We start from the raw sequence: 14477 nt of genomic DNA on the forward strand, positions 1-14477 counted from the left end.
AACCCACAACTTCTCTAATTAAAAAAAAAAAGGATTTATTAGTGATCTCTATTTGATAAAATATATGTGACTATAGATCACTTAAATGAAACTCAAGGCTTCTATATTTGTACATTCCTTCAAAAAACCATGGAAAAAAAAATTGCTACTGGAGTCATTTGCATAGTTCTTCCCTTCCTCCAAAATTCACTACTTAAGAAACTCCAAATGCTTTTTTGTTGTTGTTCCCAAGTTTTATTCAAGGTTTCATACAAAACATTCCAGGAAAAGCGAGTTTCAATCCTTGTCTTCCTCCTCCTCTTCATCCTGGTTGATCTGGAAGTAGCGTAATTCATAGCTTTTTTGTTGTTAGCAACTATGCACAACCAATCACATAGATTATTCTTCTTCAAATATTATTTGAGATATCTCAAATATCTTTTGGAAAAGGTATTTGTAACCTCTGAGGTTACAGTGATTTTGCTCTTGCTCCTTTCAACGGTTATGACCCCTCCGCCAAGATTACCAGCTTTTCCATTAACTTTTATTCTTTCTTGAAGAAACTGCTAAAAATTGGCAGCATCCAGAAATCCATCTTCTACAGGGTGGGTGCAGTTGACGGTGAACTTCAGAACTTGCTTCTTTTTTTTGCCTCCCTTCGCCACAAGCTTTTTCCTACTTCTACTTTAAAGTTTTGCTTAGTCTAAACACACCTTTCCAAGAACATATCTTCCCTTTTTTTTTTCTTAAAACTTTTATTACTTGAATTAGCTTTTCAAACATTTACTGCAAAAATTGCTGATTTTTTTCTTCCTTTACATCTCTTCCCAATAACAAGAATCCAAATGCTTTTAACAAACAAACAAGCAAAAAAACAGAAAAAACCAAAGCAAGAGACAGATTGGAAGATTTTTTTCCTACCTGGTGCTTCAGTTATATAAAGAAAGAGAATAATTAGTGACCAAATGCTTCTAGTTCGTCATCCTATTAGCTTTTTGGTGCTTCAGGATAATCTCCAGAAAAAGTGAACTTCCTGGAATTAAAACACAGTTTCCTTCAGAAAAACGGAGATGCTGGTAAAGACAGCTCATGTAAATAATGCTTATCACTTCCCCTACCCTTCTGGTATTTATTCATGTTGATTTCCAGGGGGTGAGAAATTTGGAAAACGGAGAAACAAAATCTTCCAGGACAGGTGATGAGACCCGGGGCAGAGCTGTGTAACATGGCAAGTTGAAAAGAATGACCCATCCTCCTCCTCTGTTTATACCAACCAAACACATGAGCAAGCTAGTCAGCGAATCAAAACCCAGAAGTCTCCCAAATCACGTGCACAGTATAAACAGCATGTGCCACAACCAGCAACTGTCCTCCTGGGTCCACCCGTCAACAGAAAACACTCCTTCCCAATGGTGTGAAGATATTATTGGCAATTCGAGGTTGCAGACAGCAACTGGAGTTTTGATGCAAAGTGTCCCCAAAATACAATGCAACCCAGAAGGCTCCCATTTCCCCTTATGAGAGAGAGAGAGAGAGAAAGAGGGAGAGAAAGAATGTAGCTAAATACACTTTGTAAAATAATAAAGTCCTACACAAATTCAAGGGGTTATTACTACGGTTTTGTTATAGGGGGAAGATCGATGTCAGAAATCCTGGCTGCTCACTGTGAGGCAGACTGCGTGCCATGATTCTGGCTGTTTGCTCTAGTACAAGACTTTGTGCCTCTTTTTCTCTCTTTCTCCAGAGAACTGAGTCACAACTTCACACAGAGGGGCAGGCCAAATACCTGACGCTAGGGACAGCCCCCTTCTGGCCTCGTGACTTTCCTCAGACATTTGGGGGGAAAGATGTGGTTGGCTTTAAATCCTTTTGGGTCCCAATTCAGGTTTAAGTCCCCATGTCTGATCCATATGTCTGTGTATTCTTGGAGCTATAACCTCTGGCTAATTGAGTGCTAAAGGTGGATCAGCAATTTTGCTTGATCAACCAAGTCCAACTTAATCTGTTCTATAAGAGGATTTAGTAGACAGTTTCTGAAAGTAAAAGTATTTCTAAACCATTCAAAGACAATCAGCTTGGTTTTGTTGATATTTCAGGGGAAGCGGGGGGAATACCATTTCAGCCAGTCTTGGGTTTGATATTATAATGACAAATAAAGCAGCTTAGCTTTGTTAGACTAAAATTTGTAATCTGAGTGTCTATACCATGCAGGATAATAGGTTAGCTAGGGTGTCTGGATTGGGTGCTCCCATGAATGCCTCAAAAACTGGCTCTCTTTTACAAGAATTGCATTTTAATACCCATCCTGACATTGTGACAGCCACACACCACATATTTGCGCAGTCTCTCTCCAAGTCCTGCTCTTGGAGGCAATCAGGCTTCTGACGCATGTTTTAGGTTCTGCTTGCTGTGGCCTCGTGAACCCTTGTGCCCAGGGCCCTCAGCATCCTCACATCTTGTGGAGTCAGGACCTCTGCAATGCTCTTCTCTTTGACAAAACAGTTCTATGTTGCTGTGTGATGTGCTGGGAACAGGCCGGGAAAGTCCTACCAAAAATCAAGTCCAAAATAGATTGAAAAGCTCAGAATTTCTCACAGCCAGAGTTCTGCCTCTTCCACCTTGAATTGTTTTAAAATGTGTAAAAGCCATTGACTTTCCAAATTAGGAAACCATTTAAATGGTTCTGAGGATGAATCTTAAAACTATGGCCATTTTCCCCTTGTGTAGCAGATAAAATGCCTAGCATTGGAGGCCCAGAAGGAAGGCTCCAAGAATTCATGGAGAAAAAAAACTTCAGCCCTCCTTATTAAAGTAGTCCTAAAATCCTGGTCATGTAACTTTGTCAAATCTTTACCTACACAGGAAAAAAGAGTCTCAGGAACCAAACACTCAAACTAACAAGACAGGAATTTCCAGCTTGGATCCCAAGAGTTTGGAAACAAGTTTTTCTTGAAAACTGCCCTAATGCTTTCTGCTATTTAGCGTATAGAGTTAGAGAAAAGGAAGAGTTTAGAAGATAAGGAAGATTCAAGTTGCAGAGAGCAAGACAATAATTTGGGGAGATTTTTTTCCTTGGAAAACACTGATGACTTTTTTCACAATTAAAAATATTTCTTTTCATAAATTCCATCTACCCATAGACTCAGGTTGGGATTGGAATTTATGGCATTTTCCTCTGCTTAATGTTAAACTAGAGATTTGAAATAATTAGAAAAAGCAAATTCATAGAGTTAGAAACTAGAATATAGGTTACGAGGGTATGGGGTAGGGATAGGGAATAAGGAGTTAAGGCTTAAAATGTACAGAGTTTCTATTTGGGATAATGGAAAAGTTTAGGTGATGGATGATGGTGATGGTAGCAAACACTGTGATTGTAATTAACAGCACTGAATTATATATTTAAATGTAGTTAAAATGGAAATTTTAGGTTGTAGAAATGTTACTAAAATTAAAATAAAAACAAAAAACAGGACAATAGCATACAGTGAGCTCTATTGTAAATGATAGATTATAGTTAACAGTACAATCATAAAAACGTTCTTCCATGAAAAGTAACAAATGTACCACACTAATGCAAGGTAATAATAGGGTGGTGTTTGGGAACTCTGTATTTCATGCATGATTTTTCTGTAAAACTACAAGTTTTCTTGTAGAAGAAAAAAGGAATAAAAAACATTAAACTGGAAGCTATAAATGCTATTCTCAGAATCCTGATCTCCCTCACAAACCTGATCTTTTTTTTTTATAAAGCCTAATTATATGTATATATATTCTACCAGGCCTTCAACGAGAATCCAGGTGCTCACATTTCTTTTGACCTTAAAGATTCTACTTCAAAGCCATTAAATTAATTAAAATGCTTAAATGGCCCATATTAGTTTTAATTACGTAATTATATAGTCAGTAAGAAATGAATCTATATAGAAGGGAACCTGCTGTGAAGAAAGAAAATACCCATTTTAAAAGTTGGCATGGAAGAACATTCAGACAGGCACTGCAAGAAAACTTATTTCTACCTTTGTAATGGGGTTAATAGGCTTTCCTAAAAATGACAGCTATATTTTCCATAAATATTGACTATATTTTATTGAATATATATATTTACCTTGAATATAAACATGCAGCTGGACATAGACTCCTCTCTGGATTGGGGGATTCTTGCTAGAGAAATCAGTATTGCCATTCAGTTTAAAGTAAACAGGTTGGAAATAAAAGAAGGCTACCCCCAAAATAAGAATCTTTGCGTCTAAAATTTCAAGAAGCACCTTTTAAAAGCCTTGTTCACAGAAAGAAACTTCTGGTTACTTCTACTCCCTATGAAAAAAAAATTATAATGTCCTAGCTCTGTTCCATCATGCCACCTCCCCCACTTCATCATGTTTTATTATTATAAGAGTTTTTTGTTTCTAGTGGGAATTGAGAAAGTGAGCAGAGAAGTTTCCACTTGAACAACCTCACATCTATTAAGAGAGCCTGCATTTTGAAAAAGCTCAAATGTAAAGGCCCTATGAGATATGCAACATAATTCCTTCGAAGGCCTGGGGGGTTAGGAGATGTGTGGAAGGGAGTTTTAGGACTTTTTGTTTGTTTTGTTTGTTTTTGTCCTTGTTCAGGATTTTTCATGTGGGATCAACCCACAAATATTTTTGAGCTCTGCTATGATCTAACACATCAGATAACTGATTCAACAACCGTGCAAGGCTGGAACCATTATCCTTATTTCTGGATAAAGGAACTGAAGCTCAGGAAGATTCTATGATGTGCCCAGTGTCACACAACCAGCTCAGAGAGAGCTGTGATCGGAAGCTGGGTATCTCTGATACCACATCCACTCTGCTGGCTGTTCTCAGAGAATGGAAAAGAGGTCCTGGTTTACTCTTAACTATCCTGCACCTTGGTCCACCATGTCATAGTGTGTGCTTGTAAATGTCTCAGTGGCTTAAAACAAGGAAGGCTTATATCTTGCTCATGCTACATATCCAAAGAAGATTAGCTGTAGACTCTGCTTATCTGAATCACCCAAAGACTCAGACTGACAGAGGCTCTATCATCTTATTAGGTCAGTATCTCAATGCAATGCCTCAGCATTAGTCACAGCAAGGGAAGAGATTTCCACTATGCGGAAAATTACACAGTGGCTCTTAAATGCTATTGCCTGGAAGTGACATGAATCCACTCACGTTTCACTGGCCAAAGCAAGTCATATGACCATGCCTCACTTCAAGGGGCTGGGGAAGCCAAACTTTATACATGCATGGAAGGAAAAAAAGACCAGAATTATTAGTGAGCTCCAGTAATGTCTCCAAGAGTACCCTTGGTCACGAGGAAGAAGCAGCACTGGACTGAGAGCCATGGGGTCCTTCATCCTAGTGCTGACTCTGCCACATGATAAGTTCTGTGACTTTGTGCACATCTCTTAACTCCACTGGCCCTCCACATCCTCCTCTGTAAGTGAGGGTTTGGGAAACATGGTTACCACTCTGATTCTGCACCAGAACAAATCTATTACATACGCTAGAGCTTAGACCCTGTGCTCCCAGGAGCAGGTCAGTGAGGTCATTTCCAACTAGAGAGCACAGTGCAGGGAAGATCATGTGGAAATGGACTCATTTGTGTCCACAATAGGGAAGCCAGCTAGAGTCAGTGCTTAGAGTTTTGAGCTGTTCCACACAAGCACAATGAATGTGTCAAGGATTCCATATCACAAAACATACTTTGTTAAGTCACTTTGACAAAGGCATTTTAGTTTTCTTTTTAATTTTATTTTGAAATAAATTCAAAGTTATAGGAACAGTTGCAAAAACAACACAAATGCCATACACAGCATACCCTGACCCCCCTCCCCCGATACCCTAATCTATCAACTTTAACTTGCTGTCAAACTGCCATTTCTTTCTTTCCCTCCCTCCCTCCCTCCCTCCCTATCTATCATCCATCATCTATTGCTCTATCTTCTGAACATATGAGAGAAACCGGCACACATCCTTGAACAAACACTATAATTCACATATACATTTCCCATGAACAAGAACATTCTTTTATGCAATCCCATTAAACGCAGCTAAGAAGTTCAAGAAATTCAACATTGTTACAAAGCTTACATTCTATATTTCCTTTTTTTTTTTTTTCTTATGTCCCAACTGTGTCCCTTTGAGCCTCCTGTCTTCCATCCTCAGATCCCATCCAGGATCATGCCAATTGTCATCTATTTAGACTGTCTTTTTTTTTTTCTTTCCATTGTGGAAACATATATACAGCCTAAATCTTCCCATTCCACCCCCTCCCTAGCATTCCATTAGTGGGATTAATCACATTTTAAAATGTTGTAATGCTATCACCTTCCCATCATCCATTACTAGAAATTTCCCTTCACCTCAAACAGCAACCCTACACTCATTTCTTAACTCCCCATTGCCCCTTCCCCCACTTCTCATAACCCATACTCTACTTTTCATCTCTATGGTCATATTCTCTGATAATTTCTTTGTGTTTACTGTGGGGCTTAAATTTAACCTCTTAAATCCAAACAATCTTGGTTTTCTTTGATACCAACTTAATTTCAATAGGACCCATAAACTATGTTCCTATACTCCTCCATTCCCCCGCCTTTATATAGTTCTTGTCAAAAATTACATATTTTACATTGAGTCCAAAACCACTGAATTGTCATTAAAGTTTATGATTTTATATCCTGTAAGAAGTAAATAGTGGAGTTACAAATCAAAAATTATTGACTTCTATTTGTATTCCATTGTGGTCAGAGAATATGCTTTGAATATATTCAATTTTTTTTTTTTTTTTTAATTTATTGAGGCTTGTTTTATGTCCCAGCATATGGTCTATTCTGGAGAAAGATCCGTGATCACTACAGAAAAATGTGTGTCCTGGTGATTTGGGATGTAAGGTTCTATATATGTCTGTTAAAATTCTCTATATCTCTCTCTCCTTTCTTTGTTTCTCTGTTGGTAGGGCTCTCTTTAGTATCTGAAGTAGGGCAGGTCTTTTATTGGCAAAATCTCTCAGCATTTGTTTGTCTGTGAAAAATTTAAGCTCTCCCTCAAATTTGAAGGAGAGTTTTGCTGGATAAAGTATTCTTGGTTGGAAATTTTTCTCTCTCAGAATTTTAAATATGTCATGCCACTGCCTTCTCACCTCCATGGTGGCCACTGAGTAGTCACTACTTAGGCTTATGTTGTTTCCTTTGTATGTGGTGAATTGCTTTTCTCTTGCTGCTTTCAGAACTTGCTCCTTCTCTTCAGTATTTGATAGTCTGATCAGAATATGTCTTGGAGTAGGTTTATTTGGATTTATTCCATTTGGAGTTCACTGGGCATTTATGCTTTGTGTATTTGTGTAGAAAGTCTGGGACGTTTTCCCCAACAATTTCTTTGAATACTCTTTCTAGACCTTTACCCTTCTCTTCCTCTTCTGGGACATCCATGAGTCTTAAATTTGGATGTTTTATTTTATCTATCATATCCCTGAGATCCATTTTTTATTTTTTCAATTTTTTTCTCCATTCTTTCTTTTGTTCTTTCATTTTCTGTTCCGTGGTCCTCAAGGAGGCTGAGTTGTTGTTCAACTTCCTCTAATCTTGTATTATGAGTATCCCGAGTCTTTTTAATTTGGCCAACAGTTTCTTTTATTTCCATAAGATCTTCTATTTTTTTATTTACTCTTGCAATTTCTTCTTTATGCTCTTCTAGGGTCTTCTTTATGTCCTTTATATCCTGTGCTGTGTTCTTCTTCATGTCCTTTATATCCTGTGCCATGCTCTCACTCTTTGACTGTAGTCCTTTGATTAATTGCGCCAAGTACTGTGTCTCTTCTGATCATTTGATTTGGCTGTTAGGGATTGGGGTCTCCATATTGTCTGGTTTTAACCAATGCTTTAAGATTTTCTGTTGTTTATGGCCTCTTGGCATTTGCTTTGCTTGATAGCTGTGATCTTCCAGGACCTCTTCTGAGGGAAAGCTGTGCTATGTCACAAGTGTGTGCTTTCCCTCAAGGGAAGCCCCAAGCCGCTGGGCCATGCAAGGGCACTCCCAGACTGAAGCAAAAATGGCTGAATGGGGCGTTTCAACCCCACCCCCCACCCCCACTTTTCGCACAGCTCCGCCTTCCCAGCTCCGGGACAACTAGCTGTGGGTGCATCCAAGGCCACTGTCCATGGCCAACATTGTGGTGTGTGCGCAGTGCCGTGGGATACACTCCCCGTCAGACTGGGTTTCCTGGTGCGGCTCTGGGATGTGGGTACGGCCCCGGGCAGAAGTGTCGCCAGCACGCCGGGAAGCCAGCTGCAAGGAGCGCGGTTTCTTTCTCCTTTTGGCTCTCCCCTCTGTCCCTCTGGCCCCAGGACAATCAGCAGTGGGTGTGGGGAGGACTGTCCTTCACTCCAGACACCAAGGCGTTGGCTACAGCCCACTCCTGCAGTGCTTCATGGCGCGGTTCTCACTGCCATATCTGCAGCTGCTCCCAGGTTTGTTTTTTTTGTTTAAAAAGCACTAGTTGGTCTCCAAATGCTAACCCACAGTTTCCCCGCACTGCAGCACGGCCACGGGACTTTCAGCTGATTCACTCACTCGTTTCAGAATGCAGACTCCCGGTTTCACCAAGTGCATGGTCCCTGTGGTTTTAGCAGACCTTGTCCAGCTCGTGCATCTCTGGAAGTGGTATTCTGGGTCACTTTCTGGTTTTTATCTAGTATTTTTCACGGAGGTGTTTTTTGCCCTCTCTCACCTAGCTGCCGTCTTAGGTTCTCCGCATTTTAGTTTTAACTGCTTGTGACAGCAGCTCACGGTTTTCTCATAAATGTGCCTCATGTACAGGTGTTTCTCACTTTATATAATAGCTGTGTTCCCAAAAAATGTGTTGTATAAACCAAATTAAAAAATGAGACTCATTGCTTAAGTTTCAGAGACAAGCGTATTAGTCAAAGGAATGCGATGACAGAAGTCTTTTGTGAGAGGGTGAAAAGATCATCCTGAGTTTTATTTTTTCTGTGACACATTCCTTGATAGCAACCTGAGCCTCTGGCACAGTACACCAAGTACAAAGACCTCCAACAATATTTTTGAATGAATGGATGAAATCCAGTTTTCCATCTATGGTTGGCCTCCATTCTTATAGAATAGTAATGTTACCTTACATTTGTATAGCACTTCCCAATTATAGAGCCTTGCACTTCCTCAGACAGGTGTAGAAGGAGCGTGACTCTTGATGTCAGACTAGAGTTCTGATTATGGCTCTGTTTCTTAATAATTGTGAGCTTAGACATATTACTACTCCTCTTGAAGCCTCTGGTGTCTCATTTGTGAGTTGAGAGTGATACCAGCTTCTCGGAATTGTTGAAAGGGTGTGATGAGGTCCTGTGTTAACATATCTAATATAGGACCCAACATGGAGAAAGTGCTTAACAAAAGTGATTTCACCCTCCCTTTTCTGTGAAGCAAGAGGGAGAAGTATTGTTATCCCAGTTTTACAGATGAAAAAGCTGAGGCCCAAAGAGATAAAGTGTCTTGCCCAAAGTCACACAAATATGGGAGTGGAGCCCCAACTCTCAGCCCAGCTCTCCCTAGCACACCACCTCCCCACACCACACGGGGATGCATTGACTGTGCATAGCAGATATTTGTCTGGAATGTGTGTACCATGTGCATTAGGGTTGACATGTATTCTCTTGTATAGTTGTGTCATGTGACTTTGTGTCTCCTTCCTTCCAGGAATGGCCACATCCCGAGAGCTGGGGCCAGGCTTTGTGCTCGGGCGGCATTGGCCTCAGCACCTCAGTGGAGGGTGCACAATGAGCCCTCATCCACGAGCTGACTTTCAAGTTCTTGCACATCTGCCCAGCCAGCTAGGACACGGTCACACCTTTAATAATTAAGAGAAGAGCTTGGTTTTCAGAAACTTTGTCATCCAAGACTGTCAATTACAGGGGGGATAATAATTCATTTTAGGGTTTCAGTGAGAAAATAATAACACTACTTAAAATGCTGAGATGATTGATTATTGTTAGGGACCACCTCTCCCTCTTCTCTCATGCTGCTTGTAGCCATCTCTGCCCTGACTAACACACGTTCTTTAACAGATACAGACTGAGTACCTGCTGGGTGGCAGGCGTGGTTCCAGGCCTGGGTTTTAATGGGGACAGAGGCACAATCCCTGACCTCACGGAACTTACAGGGACACAAGGTTGCCAACTTGTGAATACATATAATACTTCTAATTATAAATAGTAATAAATGCTAGGAAGAACAAGAACCATACAAGAGAGAGCATAATTGAGGGACCTAATTTAGACTAGGAATTTGAGGAAAGCCTGCATGGAGAAGTGATATTTATATTGAGACCTGAGAAAAATGGGTAGATGTTAGTCAGGCAAAAAGTGGGAGAAAGAACATTCCAGGCAGAAGGCTCAACAATGAGGAGGACCTGAGGTTGGGAAGAGCTTGGGATGGAAAGCACATGAGGAGCCATAGTACGGTGAGTGGGGAAGAGGCATGAGAGGAAATTGGAGATTGGGGGTGTGGGGCAGGGACCAAATTATTGAAGGCCATATCAAGCACAATAGAAAAATTTTAAGGAGTGAAATCATATGATTGAATTTATGTCTTCACATATCTCTCTACTGTGTGAAGAATGAGTTCAATTTCAAAGGGGCAAAAGTGGAACGAGACCTGCCGGGAGACCACACAGCGATCCCGGTGAAAGACATTGATGGTTTGGACTCCAGTGCTGACAGCAAAATGAAGAGACATAGATGAAATTGTGAAGTATTTGAGGGGCAGAATTGACAGGACTTGGAGATGAACTTGATCTAGAGAGTGAGGGAGAGAAACTTGACAAGGGCTGTAATGTTTCTGGGTGTCTGGATGGATTTATTGAGATTTGGAGGGGGAGCAAATGGGAAAGGAGTCTAGGAGGGCTCAAATTTGGCCATTTTGCAGTTGAGATGGCTCTGAGAAATCTAAGAAAAGGAAGTCATTGGTATAGGAGTTGGGAGTTGGGAGCTAACATACACATTGGTGGTGGTGGTGGGGGCAGCAATCAGGTGGTATTAGAGCACTGGGCTGGTGAGATTGTCCAGACAGAGAGAGAACCCAAGGTTGAGCCTAGCTTTCTGAACAGGTGAAGGAATTAGGGAGAAAACAGAATGAAGTGTCACAGGAACAAATAAAAATGGAGTGCTTGGGGAGGAGGGAGTGGTCTGTCATCCTCTGAGAAGTTGGGTAGGATGAAGCCTGAAAAGTGCTCACCAGCTAGGCCACGTGGAAGCCATAGTGACCTCAACAAGAACAGTTCCAGCGGAGGGTGGTGCACAAAGGAGGAAGGGAGCCGACAGAGCTGAGAATGGGTGAGGCAATGACACAGAGTTTGTGAACAGTTCCTTTGAGAAACTCTGAAAGGGAGCTGAGCGAAAGAAGCTTGAGGAGCATATAGGGACTAGAGAATGATCTTATTGGCTTTGTTTGGGGTAGAGAAATATTAAAGCACATTTGAATGCTGAGGGTAAGGATCAAGTGGAGAGAGCAAGAGAGAAGCTGCTGGAGTGAGGGGAGCAGCAGAGCCCTGAGGCCACTGGACCCCACATCCCAATCTTCAGCCCCAGCTTCTGAGTCTCCTGCCTGAGGCACTGAAGGGAGTGATATGTTTCTAGTAACCTCCTGGCCCTGGAGTCCTGTGGAGCTTCTAAGGGGGCAAGCACCTGGCAACAGAAAGAAATAGAGGCTCTATCCTCACTGGGGAGAAAGGAAGAGGGGAAGAGAAGAATGGAAAAAAGGGGGGAGGGGCAGCAGAGGAGGAAGGGAGAAGAGAGGAAAGGAGGGAGAAAATAGAAAATGGAGATGACCAGTCCTCCCCTTCAGCAGTGAGGCTGAGCCCCTGATGGTCTGGGGACTCCAGATGATCCGGGGCCTGAAGAATTGTTTGCTCAGACTCAGGACGCCAGTTGTCAAGCCTTGCCTTCCCTGCAGATTCCAAAGTCTTATCAGCCCTGAGAAACTTCCAGGACAGAAACTTCCACCAGTATCCCACGGGTTAGAAAACTGACTTTCCTCTCTGTACTTGCTGCCTCGCCCTGCCCCTCCTCCGAGTTCTGAGCCACAGAGGATTGTGAAGATTTCTCTTTTAACCTGGATAATTCCATTTCAATGAGGTATCACTCACTCTAGAGATTTCTCTCTTCCAAATTCATCCTGTTTCCTGTAGTAGAGATATGAGCATATGCAGAGAGGGAGAAGAAAGAAGGAGGCTTGCATCTGGCAGGATTCATTCACTCTCAGAGGCATGAGATTTGATTACCAGTCTTTAACATGCATGACAGCAAGCGTTAATATTTGCCACAGAATTATCTAGCCCCCTTTTAAATTCATCTACAATGTTAGGCTCTTTGACTCCTAGAGGTAGAGGATGCCACAGGCTGACGTTATGCCATTTAATACTGCTGCCTCCTCTACAGCAATAAAATATAAGACATAAGAACAAAGAAGTGACCGGTTTCTGGGAGTAAATAGTACAGTTCATTGAAGCATCTGCCTACTTTATAAAACAACCAGCTAACAATGATGCTTCAGCCTCCCACCTAAACCTTCAATCAATTTTCTATGTATGCAATGTCCTTTTTATTGTCATGTTGTGATTGGCATACTTGGGTCATTGTTTTAAAAAGGACATAAAAAAAAGCTCTTACTGGTTCATACGCTTATTGCCTTACACATTTTTCTCAACCTTTCTCATGTTTACCAGTGAACCAAAGAAAAGTACCATTTTTTGTGAGCCCCAAATCCAACTTCTTTCAGGCTACAAGTCCCTTACCAAAGGTATGACCATTTTCTAGCATCTGGGTGGTGAGGAATTTGGAGGTAATCTCTGAAACTGTTGGCTGGTGGGGAATCTAGAATTTAAGAAATGGGAGTTACCCCTCAACTTCATTCTCTGGAAGTTTAACAGCTCACTTTGACACTGCCTCTTCTAATATCCATCAGAGTCTTAAAAGCCATTATTCAACATATTGTCTTTCAAATTGTTGACAAGAAGGCACTTTTGAAGAGCCTGTTCTCTCCGTTCCTCTCCCTACCCCCCTCCCGACCCCCTCCCAAGTGGGCCTGTGCTTGTTGTAATGGTGACTTTCTTCCTCCTTGCTCAACTACACCTGACACAGGCGTTTTTTCCCTCTCAGACGACCATTTGAAAATGCTCTATCTTTGTAATGTAAGTTTTTCTTGTACTAAAACCTTTCATTTGCTCTATAGAGCACTTGTCACACTGCATAATACAAGCTGGACAACAGTGGCATAGAACAAAGCAACAAGTGAACAAAATCATCTTCTATGGAACCACTAATGAATAGTCTGCCTTTTGAAGGCTTTTTACAAATTAAAATATTGAAGAGGATAAAGGGCAAGGCTGAAGGAAAAGTCAATAGAACCTGACAATGTGAAGACTTAACCTCTGTCTCAATCAACTCATTCGAGTTTTGAGTTGTATCACCAGCCAGAACCTTCTCTATTTGTCTGCGGCCAAGTACCCTGTCAGAGCTTAGCAAGAAAATAAGAAACCTTTTGTTCCTCCATGCTGAGTTGTTATAAACTTAGAAATCACAGTTCAGGTTGAAGATCATTATACATTTTACAAATACTGAAAAGATATTAAAATCAGTTTAGTTACATGAAATCAGCATGGTTACATAAACATGTAATGAAAGAAGAAATGTTGTTGTAACCATTTTTATAAATTACATCACAGATAATATCTATGAGTTATGCTGCTCCTGCCATTTTGACTAATATCTAATTTTTTTCTTGGTATATTAGGTTAATGTTCAAGGTCCATTCTGGTTTTTAGCTTGCAAAAGTAATGTCTAAGTGCTAACATAAGGGAAATAAAATCTATTTTAGGATGCCTTGTTTCCAGTGACTGGAATCAAAATATCCACCCGGCAATTCACACACTTTTCAAATGTCAAAATAATGGTGGTGGTTCTTGTAATGTTAGTTGAGGGCTTACTATGGCAGGCACTGTCCTAAATGCTTTAATGTATTAGTTAATTTTGTCCTCATGATAACTCTATGAGGTAGTCATATTAGTACTCCTAATGGTTAGAAGAGTAAATTTAGGCCCAGAAATTATAAGTTACCCATGGTCATAGCCCAGGCTCGTCTTGACTAGAACCCAACATTGCCTTCCTGATGGACCTGTGCTGTGGTTGAAGAATAACCTGAGAAATTACTGGTGACATGTGGAGAAAACTGAAATTATAGAATCAATTACATGACCAAAAAGGTTGACATTTGGAAAAGGTATGAGACCAGATTTGTAAGCAGATTCCTCAAATCTTCCCACCTAGTGTCTGTCTTCCTGGTGAGTCCCTCTTCTAAAAACAACACCCATCCCCACCTCCCCACTTCCCACATACCCCTAATGTTGTTTTTGAGAACTTTGACATACTCTTATATGACCCCACACCTCACCCCTGAACCAAGTCGGTCCAATCAGAG

General features: G+C 41.0%; 1 pseudogene; it reads right to left on the bottom strand.

Annotated features, from left to right (window-relative positions):
- Nucleotides 1-276: 276 nt before the first annotated feature.
- Nucleotides 277-8801, bottom strand: LOC119508438 (annotated as a pseudogene).
- Between the last annotated feature and the right edge of the window lie 5676 nt (nt 8802-14477).

This window comes from Choloepus didactylus, chromosome 13, assembly GCF_015220235.1.
Source record: "Choloepus didactylus isolate mChoDid1 chromosome 13, mChoDid1.pri, whole genome shotgun sequence".
Taxonomy (NCBI): Eukaryota; Metazoa; Chordata; class Mammalia; order Pilosa; family Megalonychidae; genus Choloepus; species Choloepus didactylus.